At 41.4% G+C, this 20306-nt stretch overlaps 1 protein-coding gene and 1 long non-coding RNA gene across 2 annotated transcripts in view; both read right to left on the reverse strand.

Annotated features, from left to right (window-relative positions):
* LOC310903614 (uncharacterized protein) overlaps window positions 1-20306 on the reverse strand; it is a gene marked incomplete at its 5' end in the record, with an annotated part of 260258 nt that overhangs the window by 232565 nt on the left and 7387 nt on the right. The gene's annotated exons all lie outside the window — the stretch shown is intronic.
* LOC310882159 lies at window positions 1111-17552 on the reverse strand. Its single transcript, XR_014572830.1, has 3 exons — window positions 4967-17552; window positions 3029-3077; window positions 1111-1521 (listed from the first exon to the last, which is right to left on the reverse strand). It is a non-coding gene; the product is annotated as an uncharacterized lncRNA (long non-coding RNA).

The following is a 20306-nucleotide window of genomic DNA, read 5'->3' on the forward strand; positions in this document are numbered from 1 at the left end:
CTGGTATTGTAAGTCAACTAGACCTTAGAGAAGTAGTTTGCAAACATTCCTCTGACACTGAAGTGGTTCATATGTTTTAAAAAAAAATCTTGTAAAAGGATAAAAGATTTCCTGGGGACTTATAGTTATGCCCTTCTAGAAGAACATTTTCCAAACGTCAGATTCAAAAAACAGATTTAAAACCTGGGATTACATACTGAAGAAAACCACCTGAAATTTGTAGCACTCCTGAATAAATTGTCATTGCACTTTCCAATGCAACAAGAAGGACAAAGCTCTCTGCCTGCTTACTGCATTTGTCTCTTAAGGAAACTTCCTTACTAGAGGGAGGGCAGTAGATCATGGTGCCATTAGCACAACATTTATAAAGCTTGATCTTGGTAGATTTTGAAGGACTGGTAAGTACAGGAGATTTGGAAAAAAAAACAACAGGTTTTAAATAAATGTGGTTGAAACCATAGCTCCCTTATATTCTTAACACAGAGGCCTGCACCCTTACTGACAGAATTGCAGAATGGTTGAAGTTGGAAGGCAGCTCTGGAGGCCATCTGGGCCAACTGCTCCATCACCTGCACAGCACAGAAGTGCTGCCTGGTGCTCAGAGGAAGCCCCCTGGGTGCCAGTTTGTGCCCACTGCCTCTTGTCCTGGCACCGGGCACCACCACAAAGAGCCTGGCCTCATCTTCTTTAAACCCCCCTTCAGGCATTTATAGACATTGATGAAATCCCGAGCCTCCTCTTCTCCAGACTGAGCAGTCCCTGCTCTCTCAGCCCCTCCACACAGGAGAGCTGCTCCAGTCCCTTCACCACCTTGGTAGCCCTCTGTTGGGCTGCTCGCAGTATGTCCATGTCTCTCTTGTACTGCAGGGCCCAGCACTGGGCACAGTAGTCCAGGTGCAGCCTCACCCATGCTGAGTACTGGGGAAGAATTACCTCTCTTGACCTGCTGGTGATACTTTGCCTAACACAGACAAGAACACCATTAGCCTTCTTAGCAGCAAGGGCACGCTGCTGATTCACGTTCAACTTGGTGTCCACCAGGACCACCAGGTCCTTTTCTGCAGAGCTGCTTTCCAGCTGGGTGCCCTCCAGCGTGTGTTGGTCCTAAGGATAAACAGATATTATCTTGAAAATAGGAGACAAGTTATTTTGTTTAACTGTCAAATTAATTTGGGGCTTTTGGATGAAGACTTTATTAGAAGGTAAGTAAGCCTCATTTTGTATCAAAGAAACCAAGCAACAGCAACTCTCTATTTTTTTACTTGAGAAGAATTTCCTTCCACTAGAATCATTGGTGGAGATCTCAGCATGGCCTTTGAATCTTGACAGCATAAATTATAAGTTTAGCTAGTGTCAGTTGTTCCAGACGAAGTCTTCGAGTCAAGTAGTCTGTAACGTATCAGTGGCTGCAAGCCATAAAGTAGTTAAGATTGCCCAGTGACCTGACCGCTCCATTAATTGCTGTTTCTCAACAGCAACACAGGCATATGGGAAGACACAGCTGAGCATTCATTCCGTCTCCTGAAACAAGGAGATGCTGCTGACATCATGACTTTAAATCTTAAGCAACTTCGGAATTTTGCATTCTCTTCTACACATAAACCAAAAAACTGTTCTGAGGAAACCATTTCCTTTTTCCTTTCCCCCCAACAGCCAGAAGATGCAAATGTAGGACACATTGTTTGGAAGGCCTGCAAAGTATGTGACTGAATGGCAAAGGCATGCAGCAGGGACACTTACACAATTGTAAATAAAAATGTGTGCATGTGTGCTGGGGGAACAGTTTGCCTACAGGCTAGGCAGCAATAAGTAGACAGTTATTATATCCTAAAATAGAACAGATGAACTTCAGTGAGTTTAATACACCCACATCCATAAACATGAATGGCCCTTAATTCCGTATCAATCAGAATTCACTTTTTTCTTGACTTACCAGCACAGAAACTCCATTCTGAGGAGTTTTGCCTCCTAAAATACATCACCAGTGCCCCCAGTAAATACCTAGATGTGTTGTCTCTTTGCCAGGAGTGATTTTTGTCATGGTCATTCCTGAGGACAACCCATGACTTTGATGTACACCCACACAAACAATTTTTTCCTGAACTCTCCTCTGATGAAGAATGGAAAAAAATTAGGGGCTCTGCCACTGTTGGACTTGCACACTGCTGCACACTGTCACTGCTAAGAGATGTAGGGAAGCTACTCCAGTGTGAATACAACCACTATCAATTGATTTATCTTTTCACTGCAGGTAAGATTATCCTTTCTTTTCTCAAAGTCAAAGCCCATGTCTGTTAATGGGACTGAACTGAATCTTTCCACACCCTTCCCATAAATTCAAAGCAAGTAACTATGCTTACTAAGAAGGTTATAGTAAAACGCTTGGTTAATTAGCAGTCATCTTCCCACCAAGATGATACCTAGGTGTTTCTTCTTCAAAACTGAATATCCTCAATATCGGATAACCTAGAGCAAGACTAACCAGTGAGAGTGTACTCATTCTCAAGTTTGAACAAAATGAAGTCTTAAGTCCTACAATAAAACGTGCATGTCACTTTTGCATCAATAGATTAGGATGTAATAAAATTTGCCACCACTAGGCTTATCAGTAAGCTGTAGATTTCATCAAAATTCCTCAACCAATTTAGAAGAGAAATTGCTAGAAACTAACACCATCGGATATGAATACAGGTACAAAATTTACTTTTATTCACATCAAATAAAAAGATTTTATAATGTCATTACACCATAGCTATTTATATGTAAGTCATTAATGATGGCAGCACATATGTTAGAGTGGAAGAATGGAAATATAGCAAGGGATTTGTCATGTAAATTCCTGGGAATCCCAAGGAAGCCTTGCGCTGTCACTCTGCCTCTGGAGTTGCCTGCCCGCCTGTCCTTTGCGGGCAATTTAGCTTAAAAGAGACACACAGCACAAAACAACACAAGGAGCGGTTGCCTTTGGAAATCTATCTGGAAGGAGCTTCAAAACGCAAAAAAATGTAGTGGGTAGATGCAGAGTTACCTTTATCCCTGCTCCCTTCCATACACTGTGAATAGCCAGTCACCTTTACCTAACAAAGAAAAAAAAGTTATCTACTCTTATGTTAAGAAGGCCAAAATCACTCTTGATATACTTTCAATAGAAGAAGTGGACAAGACATCAGCTTAACGTGTCCTTCCCATCCCTCCCCCCCACATAATTCCATATTATTATATATTCCATATATTCCCCATATAATTCCAAAATGTTAAGGGCTTTCTGTTGTCAGAAGTTCTCCCTCCACAATATATCTCCCTCTTCTCTCCAATATGGTAAACTCATGAATGAGTAAATTCCCATTCAATGTCACACTAATAGGATATGAACTCATGTTCATACTTTATAGAATTTGATCTCTTCATTATTTCCCGAAATTCCTTTTACACAGCACCATAAAGCTCTTCAATTACATGATATTTTATGAAATGTAAAGTCTAAAACAGTAATTTCCAGGTTTTCCTCAAAACATTTTTATTTGCAGGAATGCTCTAATTAAGTTGGCCACACCGCCTCTGGCTGGGTACATCCTAAAACATTTCCACGTGATTTAAGACAGCTACTTTGGTTAGAGGAGGGGAGATCAGGAACACAATACACAGTACACACACATACCTCTATGACGGAACTTCAAAACTGAATGATTACTTAAATAAACTCATTAGATTCCTAAAAACACTACTTGCAAAGACAATGACAGGCAGCAGGAATGCTACCCTGTTTATTCCTGTTCCAATACTGATGCTGTGTTACATGGAATGAGTTGAGAGAAGTGCTCAGGAGAACACTGAATGGTGGGGAGAAGAAAGGAGACTTCTTCCCTAAACACTGAGCACTCTTAGGAACACAGCAGACACACACACACGTGACAGAGAGGGACAGCCAGCAAGCAAGGAAGCTACAAGGCAATTAGGACTGACAGGGCTCTCAACAGCATCAGAAAGCAGGACCGCAGTCAGGCATCAGAAGGTGAGGAACAAGATTTTTCTTGTGGACTCGAGAGGAAAAAGCTAGAGATGGAAACTGCAGATTGTCTCAAGCTAAACAAACACTGGGAGAGTGAAGAATGAGCTGGGTTTGAAAAAAATGACCACGGAAAAGCCAACACACTTGAATGGCATGTGAAGCAAGCAATAGATTTGTTTTCCAGCCTTATAACTAACTCTACCTCACCCTGAGGTTTTCATTATTTGTTTTAATCCTTGTCAGATTTATTATGTGTTCTAATAAAGCCTTTAGTTTCAGTGATTGAAAAGTTTAGTCTCTTTCAGCTTGTTTGATATAAAAATGGAGATGGGAATGCATAGAGGAAGTAATTCCACCTAAATGCACTGTCTGATTCAGGGTCCTAGGAGATTGTACCGCATTTCTGAAAAACATCCCATCTTTTTCTTATTTTTTATTTTTTAAAAAAAGCCTTGTAGCTGAAGATTTAAAATTGCAGTTTCAAGAGCCAGTGTAGTTTATCTTAAAGTGCCAAATGAAGGTAAAGGATTTCTTTGCTTTATACATATTTAAGAACTCACAGGTAATATTTCCAAGCATCGCTACCATATGTAGCTATGCTAACAGCTGTAGCGCTGAATAAAAAGCTGTCAGAATCTGCAGATTCAGAACTTCAGCTGAATAGGATTTACCACAGCAGATGTATCTAAGAACTTCTTTGCATGTGCAAGTACGGTTTATACCGACATCTCATCAAGCCAAAAAATGCTTTTTCATTATGGAAGGGATTAAAAGGTGCATATACATGAAGCTTACAGAACTTTCACTCAAAGGTTATTGTATTCCATAATGACTATTTTGATTCAGGGGATTTATAATCTAGCTGTCGCAGTGCAAGTGAATGCGTAAGTTTGAGTTGGAGCGCTATATGGGAAACCACGAGCAGGAAACTTGAAACTGATGTGACAAACCGAGTACCTGCAAGGCATGAAAGAATTAGGCCATGGACAAACTTCTTCCCTCAAGAGCTGGCATTTATTCTGAAAAGTTAGACGGATTTCACCGCTGTTATTTATAAACTGTTTCTCTATCCATGATTCTCAAAACAAGCACGGTCCTAAAAAGACTCTTCTAATGTACAAGTCTCGGATAGGCAACTGCTAAGAGTTCTAGGATTTGAGTTATTTTTGAAGAGAGGAAAATACATTAAGCTCATCTATTGTGGGTTTTAAAAGCTAGACAGAGCAATAAGCTTCCACCCTGCACCTGTTCTATGGATGGCAGTTCGATTTCGATTGAACCGGCTATGAAAATAACTATTAACAATTGCAGCAAGTTTTCAAAACTCTTAAAACCTTCAGCAGCCTCTGTTCAACTTCACTGCTGAGCCACACATACATTTCTCCTGCTCCACTCCCCCACTCAGCTGAATCTGAATGGCCCCAGTCTCTCAGCAACACCCACAGCTTTATCCTCCTCTACTCGGATTTTACCCCTGCAATCAATTTATATTTAAAAAAACAGTGCATCGCATATCCTTTTCTTTCCTACCAATCCTCATTCAAGCACCACTAAAAAAAGAGTCCTCTATATGTTTTGCATTTAAACAAAGCCAGGAGTTAAAAATAGAAAGCTCTAAAAGTGCAGGGTGACTTTTTCCATACTTAACACACTATTCCAAATCACAAGAAAATATATATATAAACTACTAGTCAGACTTTTTTTTAAAAAACAATCACAAATTGCTAATTTGTCACTCTCAGGTTCAGTCTAGTAAGACTTCATAAAATCATCACAGAGCACTTTGGGTTGGAAGGGCCCTTAAAGCCCACCCAGTTCCAACCCCCTGCCATGGGCAGGGACACCTCCCACCAGACCAGGTCACCCAAAGCCCCATCCAGCCTGGCCTTGAACACCTCCAGGGATGGGGCATCCACAGCTTCTCTGGGCAACCTGTGCCAGGGCCTCAACGCCCTCACAGTGAAGTTTCCGCTTAACACCTAAAGCTACCCTCTTTCAATTTAAATCTGTTACCTGTTGTCCTGTCACTATACTTCCTGATAAGGAGTCCCTCTCTTGCTTTCTTGTGGGCATACTAGGTACTGGAAGACCGCAATAAGGTCCCCCTGGAGCCTTCTCTTCTCCAGGCTGAACACCCCCAGCTCCCTCAGCCTGTCTCCACAGGAGAGGTGCTCCAGCCCTCTGAGCATCTTTCTGGCCCTCCTCTGGACCCTCTCTAACAGCCCCACGCCCTCCTTGTGCTGGGCCCAGCCCCGGACGCAGCACTCCAGGCGGGGCCTGACCAGGGCAGAGCAGAGGGGCACGATCCCCTCCCTCCCCTGCTGGCCACCCCTCTGGTGGTGCAGCCCAGGACGCAGTTGGCTGCTGGGCTGCAGGCACACGCTGCTGGCTCGTGTCGAGCTTTTTGTCCACCAGCACCCCCACGTCCTTCTCCGCAGGGCTGCTCTCAGTGAGTTCTTCTCCCAGGCTGTGCTCAGCTCTGGGATTGCCCCGACCCAGGTGCTGCACCTTTGTTGAACCTCATCAGGTTCACTTGTGCCCATTTCTCAAGCTTGTCCAGGTCCCTCTGGATGGCATCCCTTCCTTCTGCTGTATCGACTGCACCACTCAGCTTGGTGTCATCTGCACACTTGCTAGGGTGCACTCCATCCCGTTGTCTAGGTCACCCACAAAGATGTTAAAGACACTTTCACTCAGGCCCCGAACTGTCAAGTCTCACATCCTGGTTTCAGTGTACAGTATAGACAATTAGTTCAATTAAAGCCACATCACCAGCAATACAGAAGAACAAGAGATACAGATACAGCTGAGCTGTAGGACAACCGCCACAGCTTCAGAGCTGTCTCCTCTCCAAAAGCCCTGTTGAGACCCTTGGTTTGCCAACATTACTGCAGCAGCATGCAAGGCTAGTCAGTTTACTGCGTGAACTTCCATGCAAGTTGCAGTTACATCTTTGCAACGCAATCATATAAGCATCAACAATAATTGAGAACATTATATTGTTGGGAGAGTGCATAGGCCGTTTATCTGTTTTGAATCAAACAAAAAATAGCGTAAGCCCACTCAAATAGTTTTGCAATAAAAAGATGCTGCTGGCCTGCTTTTTGAAAAGATTCTTCTCACACCAACATTTCAGCTCCAAAAGATAAGTTTTCAAGTTAGCTATGGATGCAAAAAAGGCATATCAGAAAGATCCACAATTAGGTTTTCAGTTCTCCATTTGTGTCCAGAAGGAGGTTTGAGATCAGAAAAAAATATGCAAAGGTATGTGTGGTTAAAGGGTTTATCACCTGCAGCATTCGAGTTTGAAGAGAGCCCCCTCAAAAGGGACACTGAGCAGAAAAGCATTTTCACTTGTGCTTCTAATCAGCTTGTATCTCGAGATAAGAAAAATCAATTTTTGTTCAGTATTTTTGGAAACTGTAGGTCACAGTAAAGACAGAACTAACTGATCCCATTGAGTCACCATGCTCAACAAGTCAGCTCCCTGCTAAGCGGTTCTAGTATGTCAACTGTGCCCTCCTCCTGAGGCAGTTCAGGAATACCCCTCTCACTCGTGAAACAGCTATTCCCCACCAAACGCTCTCTACCCTTACCTGTGTGGACGGCTGGGGTTGGCACTGGTAGTTTGTACCTACTGTTGCATTCATGAATATACGTAATAAAGCTACATGCAGTCACAGATCTCTCTAGCAGAATACTAAGCTTACCTAAATAAGGTTAGTATGAGTCAAAGTAACAGAAATTTTCCTTTCAGCAAATTAAATGATAAACATGATTGGGCACTGTTAGGCTACACGATAAAAAGCTCATCTCAAAGCACACAAAAGAACACAGAAGTGTGCTGCTGCCAGGCCGAGGAACCCCAGTAACCCACCTAGAGAAACAAAGCCCGTGACCCAGCTCCTCAGAGGAGGGATGCAAGACCCACCATGATGAGTGACTGGAAGGGCTGCCTGCTTAGGCCCATCAGCCTCAGGAGGCTGTTACTGCTTTCGGGAATATGAAACCTGATGGGATCCAAGGAAAGCATGCTTAAAATTGTACAAGATATACTCTGGGATGCATAAGGGAGAAACTAAAGGCAGGGAGAAGAGGAATCAAGAGGGTTTCAGGGAGAACAAGCACACAAAAGCAGAAAGGTAAGGGGATAAGAGCAGCTAGTAGAACATAAACAAGTTGCTTGTCTGGGCTTTCCCTGCACCTAATAAGCCAGTCTTCTTATTAAACTCCAATCCTAAATATTTTCCTGAGTGAATAGACTATTATGTGTGCATCTGTGATTATGGAAGTTTAAGTGCCAACAACTGGAGTTAAACCACAGAGCTTGTGTGACTGCACTGGCACAGGTTGCCCAGAGAGGTTGTGGAGTCTCCTTCTCTGAAGATATTCAAAACCCACCTGGATGCCATCCTGAACAACATGCTCTAGGCGATCCTGCTTGGCAGGAGAGTTGGACCAGAGCTTCTGAGGTCCCTTCCGACCTCGGCCATTCTTTGATTCTGGGACTACAGCACAAGTAACTGTAGGGACCGAAGCAAGTGAAATCTGAAGTGCCAGCAACCAGAGCGATGCATAGGTCAGAGGGTCTGTGGTGCCAACAGCTGGAGTGAGTCAGGATACATGTATCAGTGCACAGTGACTTGAAATTCCCAAGCTGGACTAGCCAGTGAAGACTGGGGAGATTGTGGATCCAGGTCCAGCTCCCAGATAGATTTAGTGTCCAAGGCCAGCTACCAGAAGGGATCTGTGCTGTTTTTTGTTTGTTTTTCCTATTTTAAACATAGGAATATATACATTTGTGTGTGTATATACACATGTTTTTGAAATTATTGTAATTACACAGACACTTCCCACTAATGGACATTCATCCTGATCAGCCATGGAAGGGAATCAGGATAAGGCCACTGGTACTGTCTGTGTTTGAAGAGTGTTGCGTTGTCTGTCTGTACTGACCTCTGCAGCTCACCCTGCACACGCACGTATTAAACACATAAGTTCATGCACGTGCCTATGAGGAATACATACTTGCTCAGCCTTGCTTTTGTTTGGACCTGGAAACACGGAGCTGGAGCAGCCTTGTCTCCATAAAGCTGCTGGAGTTGGCAACCCCCTTCTTATCTGGTAAGAAGTTAGTTTCCCACACAGCCTTTGAGGAAAAGCCTTGTTAAATGTCCTTGGCAACTCAAGTAGACTACAATCATCAGATTGCCCTTGTGAGAATGTTTTGGTTTTTTTGACTCTTTTCAGGAATCCTGTATGATTATTCAGGCATGATTCCCTATTTCAAAAGCCACTTGGACCTTCCACTCTGCCATAATCAGAAGCTGCCCACCAACTCTATTCCCTACAATAGTTTCTCCTAGTTTTCCCATTGCAGATGTTAGCCCTACTTCTTAGCAGTAAGCTTCTTTTTAAAAGCTACTTTCGAGTCTTCTAAATACCAAGTTTTAAGCCGAAAAGTCACATCCACATTTAGTAGTTTGGCTTTTTAATTCTTGAGCTTCTTTAAATACCTTCTGGTTCTGGTAGGTTGGTATGTAGTACCTTTGAACACCCTCTGATTCATGTCTTAAAAAAAATACCACCTTGTTCCATAATTGCTTCTACCAACACTTCCATTTCAAGGGAGATCCAGAACTTCTTCAAAGCTCAAAGATGAATGCACATGCAACAGTAGCTTCTCTTTTGATACAGCTCTATTCCCAGAGTACAGAAAGAGTGATCATCTATTAGAGGGATCATCTATTAGCTCTGCGCATTCTCTAACAAGCTTCCTGTTCCTTCGTGTTCCCAGAGCGTTTCAAAGAGTTTAATTTATGTCTTCTGCAAATTGTTCCTCAAGCATCTGCCTCAGTTGCATTGCATTTTTACCATATGCTGCCAGGATTTATGATCCTTTCAACTTTGCTCTTGCAGACAAAACTTGACTTTAAGAACATGGTGAACAGCTTTGTGTAACCACCTCTCTTGTCCTGCTGTTTAGCGGTGCCCACACCAGTTTCTTTTTAGACTTAATATCTTTGATAGGTGTACGCATTTACTTCAAGACTCCCACATGGCATCTTCAAGTAATTCCCATGCCAATTGCAAAGATTTTACTTTTATAAATTCTCACCAATAAGCTTTTCAATTTTTAAGTACTTTATTTAAGTAGTTTCTTTAAAAAAAGCAGGGGGGGGAAAAGTGTTTGGTCCTGTAAGAAGTTTAAATACATTTTTACAGAGCTATTTGACAGCAATACTTTGAACTAGATGCTGCGAACAGTGGTCAGAACTACATAAAACTGCATTTCCATCTTCAGGTTTGCTGACTAACTGCTCCATGAAATACTCATTAGCTGCGTCTAGCAATTTAGTCTCCACATCAATCATTGCTGCAGCCACTGCCACTACATGCAGTCACCAGGCTGACCAGGGAGCATACAACTAAGAAGCCAGAAAACAATGAAAGCACTCCAAAAAGAAAGAAGGGGAGGACAATTACCAAATAATAAAGGCAGCTTCTATGCATTTATACACCACATCGCTCTTGGGACTCCAGGTCCTGGAATTAGACAGTTATCATTTTTCATGAACTGTTGTTTCTCTTAATTTTTAACTCATGACTGCAGAGAAAAGAAGTCAGATAATGTGAATTCAAGAAGCAGAAAGCCAACAACTCTGTATTAAAAGGTAACAAAAAAGTGTAAGCTAACTGCTTAAAAGTGGCTCTCAAAAATCTGAGAGAAACTCGGATTTGACTGAGATTGATCAAGCCGCTCCCCAGCCAAAACATCTGCTGAAAATTCGCTTGGTAGAGCTATGTGCATTCCTGTGTTTTGATGCAAACACAGATGTTCTGTTTGGATCTTTTGGCCTATTGCCTCTATCACGAAATCCCATTTCCCTCTGCGTGGCTCAGGGTTACCTCCTACCCTACACGCAGCTAAGTTCTCCTCTTCCCTTCATACCTTTCTAGTCCCATCAAGCCATCACCTTTTTTCCCCCAGGGTCCTGAAGCATCAGCAGCCTTCCTTCTTTTCTCTGACAGGGGGACAAATCCGGGACCTGCCTACCTTCCTTGCCCTGCTAGAAGGGACTCCCCTCCCTCCTGCCTCAGGACAGAGCTATGGCTCACCCTGCAGAGCAGGGTTTCGGTACCGCTGACCGATATCTGAAGGTAAAGCACACAATTTTTCTGCCAACTCTGTCAACACTAATCTTAAATACCTTCTTCTCCAAGACATCATAAAAGCAAAAGAATGAGACATACACTATAGAGACAACTTGTGAGCGTTTAATATTTTCTCCTAGGAGAAACTGAATACAGATCTAAGGGAAACAGTTATAAAAGCTCTCTGAGAAGCTGCTAAAGGGGGCAGATAGAAACATAGTAAAGGTACACAGAAATGCATTTTGTCTGTCCCTTGAGTACATTTCAGGTAGCGGGGAAGACAGTAGTTATTCTTCCTTATCAGCTTTTGTGTACTGCTAGGAACAGAGGGAACAATAAAGCAAAGAATTTAGGACAGATTAAAGTAGTAAATTCAGTTAGCCCTCACATGTCCCAGACCAAAGAGCTAAAAATGCAAGAGCCCCACTGAATTTCAGCAGGGCAGACAAGCTCAGAGCTGAACAGTTGAAGCCTGCACTTTGCCAAGCAAGCAGAGCAGAGGAGCACTGCTCCAGCCAGCTCATTCCGCATGCAAAGCGAGCGAGTGGATTGCAAAGAGGATGTGGGTCACACAAGAGCAGCACATAAGACAAAAGCAAAAGAGCTGGCAAAATCGGGAGGACAGCGATGTGGCAGAACGGGCATAGAGAGGCTGACAAGACGTTAAATCAGAAGTGGAGGAGGTAACCTGGATAACACAAGACACAGCGACCTCAGGGGTGGAGGAGGCAGGACACAATAAGTAATTGTGGAAGAGAAACTCTTTACTACCGCATGTACTTTTGAGCTCTTTTCTTACCCATGCATACATAAGACAGTTAAAATTCTCTAGTAACACAGCGCCAAATTTAGCTTCCGAAATGATGCACAACTTGTACATTTGTTTCAAATATAACAACTATAATGATGTGCTTGCTATGAACGCTTCCTAATTCACTTATTTTAATATTTTCTTTGGAAATACCTCATCATGGACTGAAATGCAAGTAACAGAGCATAAAACAAGACCGATAAACATCTAGCAGTCCTACCGCTCTGCTAATCAAAGCGGCAGTTCTGTGTGGCCGCACTTAAGCTTCCCAGTCAATCTGTTTGTCAGATGCAGTCCATCAGTTTTACTATTACTCCACGCCAATGCCCAGCAGCCATTTAGATGGCTGCTAGTGACCCATATCACAACAGGATTCTTTATCACGTTGTCAGATATCTGACAATTTAATCAAAAGGAAGAGAGATATACGCTAATACAAAATAATCTGCAGATGTCAGAGGCAGCGCTGCACAACCCAAGGCAGCGTACATCTACATGCTCATTGACCTGCCAGCGTTGGGCAGATGTAGGTGACTGCAGAGCAAAGCAAAGACTTTGCCGAAGAATGTCCTGTGTTACAGAGGACTTGAGCTTTTTAGGAAAAGCTATTTTCAGTTACTCCCCTTATTTAGGCACCTAAGTTTTCTGTTTGGAAGAAGCCATTTCATCAGGCACTTTCCGATTTTGTCAAAAAAGACACAACCAGAACTGTTGAACCTTACACAAACCAACCTTACCTCTACTGAAAATTGGATCTAATGACTCAACGTTGGAGTAAGAAAAAAGGCAGAACAGTTGTGTTCTTTCATTGTAAATTCTAGGAAGTTATTTCATGTTAACACATGACAATTAAGATTTCATACTGTCATTTAACAGTGAACAGTTTGATAAATAGATTTACCACTGGAGATAAAAGCTGGAGCTATAAAGAACACTGTCTGATTATGTAAACTTACAAAAGTGTTAGCTTTCTGGATAAAAATAATTTAAATAGAAAAGCTTGACCCAACATACCCTGACACTATATAAATATTTTTAAAAGTGTATAAATGTCAGTTTCTAAGTGTGAGTGTGCAGAGAAGTGAGAAGCAGACTGTTTCTTGATGCACGGAGCAGTGCTAGGACAGGAAGAAATGAATCATAGAACCATTTAGGTTGGAAAAGACCCACAAGATCATCCAGTCTAATCATCACCTAACGCTACCAAGCGCGCCACTAAACCGTGTCCCTAAGCTTCACATCCACACATCTGAGACAGAAGTCAGAAAATGGGAAATTTCAGCTAGATGAGAAGGTAAGTTCTGCTCCCCTGAAGGCTATCAAACGCTGGAAGAGGTTGTTCAGAGAGACAGTGGCATCATCTCCAGGGATTCAAACCTTCTGGACAAAGCCCAGAGCAACCTGCTCTAGTTTGTCTTTCAAGCAGGGGTTTGGGCTAAACGACTACCAGAGGTCCCTTCCTACCTATATGATTCTATAATAAATAGAAGTGCCTAGTAGCAGAGAACAACAAGATAATCCACAAAGTTATTTTCAGCAGAACCTTGTTAAGTCAACAACAGAAAAGATATGGCTTTAGCTTGACAGAGGTTCTTGTGCCATGAAAACAGGGTTTCAGCCATTACAGAAATTTACTCACGTTTGAAGCTTCTTGGAAGCTAATTGTCCTATTCCCATCACTAAATTTGGAGGTCAAGTTAAAGGATGAAATATTATATAACAACTATGCTACAAGGGAATTACAGTGTAGGAGCTGAGGATGCCTAATTTAACATTTGGGTCTCTTACAAAAACTCTTGAGAAACCTATGAGGGGGGGGAAAAAAGACCTATGTCGGACCAGAGCTCAAACCAGCTAATATTTGGAATTTCTCATTAATGTCTACATCTTTCTCTTCCAGGAAAGATAGAAGAACATAAGGAGAGCTTTAAGCTCTAAACCAAGTTTTATTTGAATGAACTTTCAAATTGTATAACTGTGATCCTTCTTTCACCTTGCAAGGCTGTAGCTTTTTCTGCTCCCTGCCCTCCTCTGCTGCCTTCCAGGCTCTCACTTCAGGCTCACAGCTGATTCCTACGCTCCTTCTCTTACTTCACCTCTTACTGTGAGGAGTTCCTCAACCAAACACAATCAGTTGCTATTCCACCCACCCCCAAATTCTCAGCCTCAGCCTGTGTGCAAAGACGTGGAAGTGAAGTTAAGAATTGCAAATAGCTGCTTTTGAGTGTGAAAATATACCAAGTGAGATATAAACTTATTTGCTACATAAACAAAAGCCAGTTCAAGAAAAAAAAGTTAGAAATATGCTACTTGATTAAAGAAAAAAAAATACTTTTTCCTGCATTACCGCATCTAAAATTTCATTTTACCTACATTGAAACTTGCTCAAGTCCTACAAATCAAAGTCTAAAGAGTCAGAAAGCTCTTTCCATTAATAATATTAGACCTTAACTGAGAATTTGGGGGAAAAAAATAATTTTTGCAAAACTTAGCCAGAGGCAGCACATAATCCCAGGATTAAGATAAGCATAACATTGAAAATTAAGCCGTTTTTATACCCTATCTTTTAATGCATGCATTCTAAGTTTACAATTTATTGATTACTGTCAATATAAAAACGTCCATCATCCTGGAAATATATTGTATATATCTCCCTGTACTTCTTTTTCTGAGAGTTCTTGAGATGTTCTTCAAAATGATGCAATCTGAACTAAGTAGCAAAAGTCATGTCTATCCAGGATGCCAGCTTTACCACAAGCTACTTTTGCAGGTAGTTGCAACAAAGCAGCCAGGGGCTTTTTCCTCCGTAACAAAGGAATATTACTGCAGCTTCAGTAACAGCAAGCATTTCGTGTTATTGAATACTCATTCCAGTGTTGGGTCAAGTTTGAGTAACGCAAGACATTTATACAGTCAACATGTGATATTTTGAGATTACCAAACCTCCTATTTAGGTGGGTTTTATGACACATTAGATCTGGAGAAAGTATCCAACAAACTTCCCTAATGATTCAACTACTAACTCCGAAAAGCTCTTGTGTCAGTCTAGATTGCTCTGTACTAGCTTGGCTTTTGAGTGATCAGCTATTGGAGGAAGAGCTCTGTCCTACTTGCAACTATTTCTTAAATTGTTTAGAACATAAAATATTTTGTTACTGCTATCCTTCTTTAAATTTGTAATTATTTGCAACACAAGTATATATTATATAATATATACGATATATCCAGATTGAGTTGTTCTTAGTTATCCATTTTTCATGTTAGAAGTTTCCAGAAAAAGTTCCTCCCAATTCAATGAAATTTGGCTTCTTTCATCAAGGTTTTCTTGAACTCCCTTTGCTTACCACTTGACAGCTCAAAGGCAGTAAGTGCCTTTTATTCCAGTTGTGATACCACAGAAGACTGTGACTGAGCAGAATGAAACACTTTCAGCTTCTATAATCACACGGGTGACCTTTTATCAAACTCTTGACTACACTGCCCAGGACCTGGGAGAAACTAGTCCCACACCCAGATGACAAATCAGTAATTCGCATCCTTCCGAGCTGGCAGTTTACTTGCATTCCATTCAGCTGTTTCCAACCTCTTTATTAGTTTGATGTATATCTTTTCACATCATCTTCTGCGATGTTATTTAACTACTCCAGCTTACATTAAACAGGCTTCCTACCTTTTCCTTGATATTTTGGATGAAGTTTTTTTGTGAAGCATGCCTCCTTTTTACACTCAGTTTCGAGTTTACTTGTTTGCTGGAAGTAACTGGTCTCAGGGAGGTCAGCACCCCCAACTACCCTACCATCCTGAAGACTACCAGACAGCACCTGCAGCCACATGGCCAGTCTTCACAGAAGCGTCAAGATATTTCACAGACCTGGGTAGCATAGTGTCAAGTTGATTATGAATAACTGTTTGTTTCAACAATCCTTCATTATTTTGGCTCTGGAACATGACGTTGCATCTGGTCCTTGCTTTTTCCATCGCAGCATATTCGTGATATGACATTCAGAATTTCCCATTACTAAATAAATGCGTTTGGCATCTCCTCAGTTTGTGGAAACTCAAAGCCGTACTTCAGCCTGCATTAACACACACTGACAACTGATATATCAAAGTATTAACACTACACTTCTAATATGTCTGAAATCCACTTTACAGCAACCTACTTCTGGCAGATCACTACTTCGTGAAGAAGAGAAGGGGTTCCAGACATTCTGATTAAGTCAATAATTAAAACCCAATTCCCTCCTCCCTTTTAAATGACTAAGCTGTGGACCATAACCCAGATCTTCAGAGAAATGTACAGGAGTAAGCTCAACTATTATCTGCTACCAGTTAAATTGCAGCGCTTGATTTTTAAAACGTTAGACTTCAGATGCTGCAGAAGTCCTAGAAGCAGCAGTACTCCTACTGCATTTTAAAAGCTTATTAGCATCTCTAAAATGAGGTGCTTTATCATTTGTCCAAGCGTGAGATGTGCAAAAAAGCCCTTAATATGTTTTTTTTACATGGAAAATTTTATTCTAAAAAGTGGAATGAAGATTGTTTACTTACTAACACCTTTGTTACTTACATTTCCCAGATAAAAACTGATTTATCTAACAAATACAGAATCACTTGTTTGCACAAATAGAGAATAATCCATTCTAATCTTGCACATTCTATTGAAACGTGACCTTGTGTTTTGCAAAAGTTCAAACAACTCTCAGCATAGATGCAGATATTGAAAGAGCACAAGAGCTACTTCAGAGAACACTGATTTAAAAAAAGAATATTAAAACCCAGATAAAATGTTTGCCAAAACTATACACAGAGCAACTTCAAGCAATTTCTTGAGTTTGTGGCATTCAAGTATTACTCCATGTTAAGTTCTAACACATGAAGGTTGCTTACCATTGGCTCCCTCCAACCTTTCTCTCTCAGCCCAAGCAAGACAGGGAGGCAAAGCAGACCCTGTAAACCCTCAATTACTGGTCTTAGGCTATCTCAGCACTCATTTACTGAAAGCCATCATAAACCAAAAAGAAAACAAAAAAATCACTAGTTTGTTCCTTCACCCTTCCAACTCTAAGCAACAAATTGCTCTTGGAGACCACCAGTAAGCAAAAAACAAGCAGTTTCTAACTGCTGTTAGAATAACTCATCTAAAAGCAGTTTAGAAGCTGGGGGAATCTCAACAGCTAACGCCTGCGCAAGAATGTCTGAGCAAGAGATGCTGAAAGCTACCATCCCTGCCTTGATACACGGTCATCCCACACATTAAAGAATATGTTTTGATACAGTGTCATGGTCCTTACATGGTTTCATTCTTGAACAGCAGCTAAGTATTCACAAAAAATTAGAAATTCTGCTTTACAGCAGAACAACCACAGTCCTCAGAGCTTGAGGATAGAAGACTGTATCATTGCAAGAACCCATTCTACACTTTTTTTAGTCAATACATACTGAAATCTCAAGCACTGACGATGAAAAGAGACCACAGGTGTTTCAAGAGTTATAGATGTTGCCATTCTAGAATATACTTGGAAAGTAGATCCATGCCACCTTGAACAAAACCCCAAGATAGTTTTGCCGCTAGTTTCTTCCCCCCCCCCCCCCCCCCCCCCCCCCCCATATCAGTAATCGTGTCAATGCTGAATCACTTTATCATACAGATAGGCCAAATTAGACCTTCAGGTCACAAAATCAGCCTCCTACACTGCGTCTGAAAACCTGTTTAGCAATTACAGAACCGTGACAGAACTTTCAGTTACCTTCTAAGGCAACTCAGGACATTAAGACAATCAATTTAGTTTAGTACTTAATGAAGAAAATCTAAGTTTGGGGTGAAAATACTTCCAGAGAGCAGGCAGAAGTTTGAACGCAATACTAGACGCACAGCAGAACATCGGTTCCCTTGCTTTCATCAAGTCTCATGCTGCACAGAGAGCAAAGCCTTTACGTTAGGAGCTCAGTTCACTGCCGTTGCTGCACCATGCTCCAAGAGGAAACGTTTTACTGACTTAGAGGGCAACATATAAAAGCTGCCTGCACACTTGAGGGGAGAAGACATTCGGTTCAAATGGCTCTCCACCCTTTTCATTGAGCTGCTTTGTGATTAACAGCACCGAGTTGGCAGAGATGCCCCTTGCCCCCACAGGGGTCTCAAAAAAATCAGAGTAAGTTTACAATTTTATCCCTATTGCTGCCACTGGCTCTGTCCACAGATTTAACTTCTATTGGCACTACTCAGAAACTTTTCCCATTCCACCTCAGACCAACACGTACACCTAAAACTATGTAGGAACTGGGTTTTAATCAATACCCTATTCAAGAGGATTGGAAATTAAATTAGGCAGCTAGATAATACAAATTAAAAAGCGTCTTATTAACACAGGAGTCGAAACAGCTGCTGTCTTGTAACACTGGGCAGCCCTAGGGGAAGGTACTGACACTTCCACTTCTGTCCCCGAGACTCTCTTTGACTGGCTCCTGCACAAAGAGAATAGCTCCTTCATTTCAAGAAGGGTATTATCCTATTTTTCAGAATAAGATATCCAGGAGACAACAAAAACCCAACCAATATGTAAGAAGATAGATTAAAAAGAGAGGCAGTGAGGTCTGCATGAAAGGGGCAAGAAAATTCACTTGGGTAAATCATGGTAAGCTCTCTTCCAGACACTAGAAGAACTACTGCTCAAGTGATTATGTTCATAACACGTTCTGTAAATTTTGAGGCAAGGAGGTGCAACTTTCACAGGTATCTGTAAGTTACAGTGATGGGTGAATGAGAACAATCAAATCCTAACCAAATTAGTGCTGACCATTGTTTCATCAACACTAGCAATGAGCAGAAAACGTGAATTCTAGTCATTTTTGCAGCCCCCATGCAATGCAACCTGCTGAGGATTATTGCTACAGCTCCAACAGCCTCAAGACAAGACTTTGGGTCAAAAGTTTTCCAGAGCCATAACAACCGCAATGCTGGAAAGCTCTGTCCCCATCAATCATTTGTCTGCCACTCCTGAGGTTGGGTTGGAGGACAGACATCTCACAGGAGACAAAAACAGTGCAAAAAGGTGGGGAGAGTTGCTAGTTATTCAAACAATAAACGGTCACAAGCACAATTAACAGTAATGCAAAGAAAGCAGGCTCAACCACAACATGCTTTTAAGCACAAGAAGGAATTAGAAACCAAACCAGACTCGCAAAGAGAATATGAAAGGTCTTTATGTTCAAGTTGGAATAAGAGCTAGAAGGGACAAAGCAAAGTGAAATAAGTACTCAGTAAAGGATAATATTCTAGGAAGATATTCTACAATCAGGTCGAACAAATAACAAGATAAACATTTTGAACACTTCTGTTATGTAAGATGGAAGAGTTCAGTGTCTTATTAGCATCAGACCCCCTTGAAAAAACACAGGTGAAAGCCTGTCATTCCAACAGAAAGAAGAAAATTGTGAAATACAACAGTTAGCACGTACGTGAATTACACATCTAGAAAGAAACCGAGCTTGGGGAAAATAAAAATAATCCCCACCCGAGAGCGCTAATCAAGGGGTCGGAACCAGTCACAGAACCAAGGCTGCCACAGGAAGCTTCGGAAGGACGTGTGAAGGATCAGAGGGCTGAGAAAGGCAAACAGCGCCTCTTAAAAGGATGCAGGAAACAACGCTCAGCTTAACTCCAGTGGCCATGATTTCTAAAACAAAGAGCTTAAAACACACAGAAGAAAAGATTAGCTACCAGACAGCACTGTAGTCTCAGTCAAGCTGGATCAAGTCAAATTTCCTTCTAAAAATATAGTAATTTACTTTAAAAAGGAAGAGCAAGAAGGAAATGCCTTTAAAAAAAATAGCATGACTAGACAACACTTCCAATCAGTGTCATAAGCTAGAAAAACACTGCCTAGCAAAATAGTAATAATAATGTGGCAGGGGCACAACTCTGCGAACTGCTTTCCAGGGAGTTCTACCAAACAAAAGATTATTACAATGGGATTTAATTCTATTCGATGTTTGCATCAACAACATGGGTGCTGAATACAGAACACATTTATTAAATATGTCAATGATATAAAGCTAGGAAGGACAAAATTAAAATTCAAATCAATTTTGCAAATTAGAAACTGGCAGAAGAGGAACAAAATCAAGTGGGGATGAATGCAAAGCTCTATACTTAAACAGAAATAATGAGTCATAAAAAAGACAATGGGAAATATAAGTAGTAGTCTCTGAGAAAATAAATAGTGTCTAAACCCCCAGCTGGACAGTCAATGTCACACAACTGCAAAATGAGCGTCACTGAAAAGTACAACCAACAGCATAACTTCCAGAAAAAATGAAGTAATCTTT

The sequence above is a fragment of the Anser anser genome, assembly GCF_964211835.1.
Source record: "Anser anser genome assembly, chromosome: 1".
Classification (NCBI taxonomy): Eukaryota; Metazoa; Chordata; class Aves; order Anseriformes; family Anatidae; genus Anser; species Anser anser.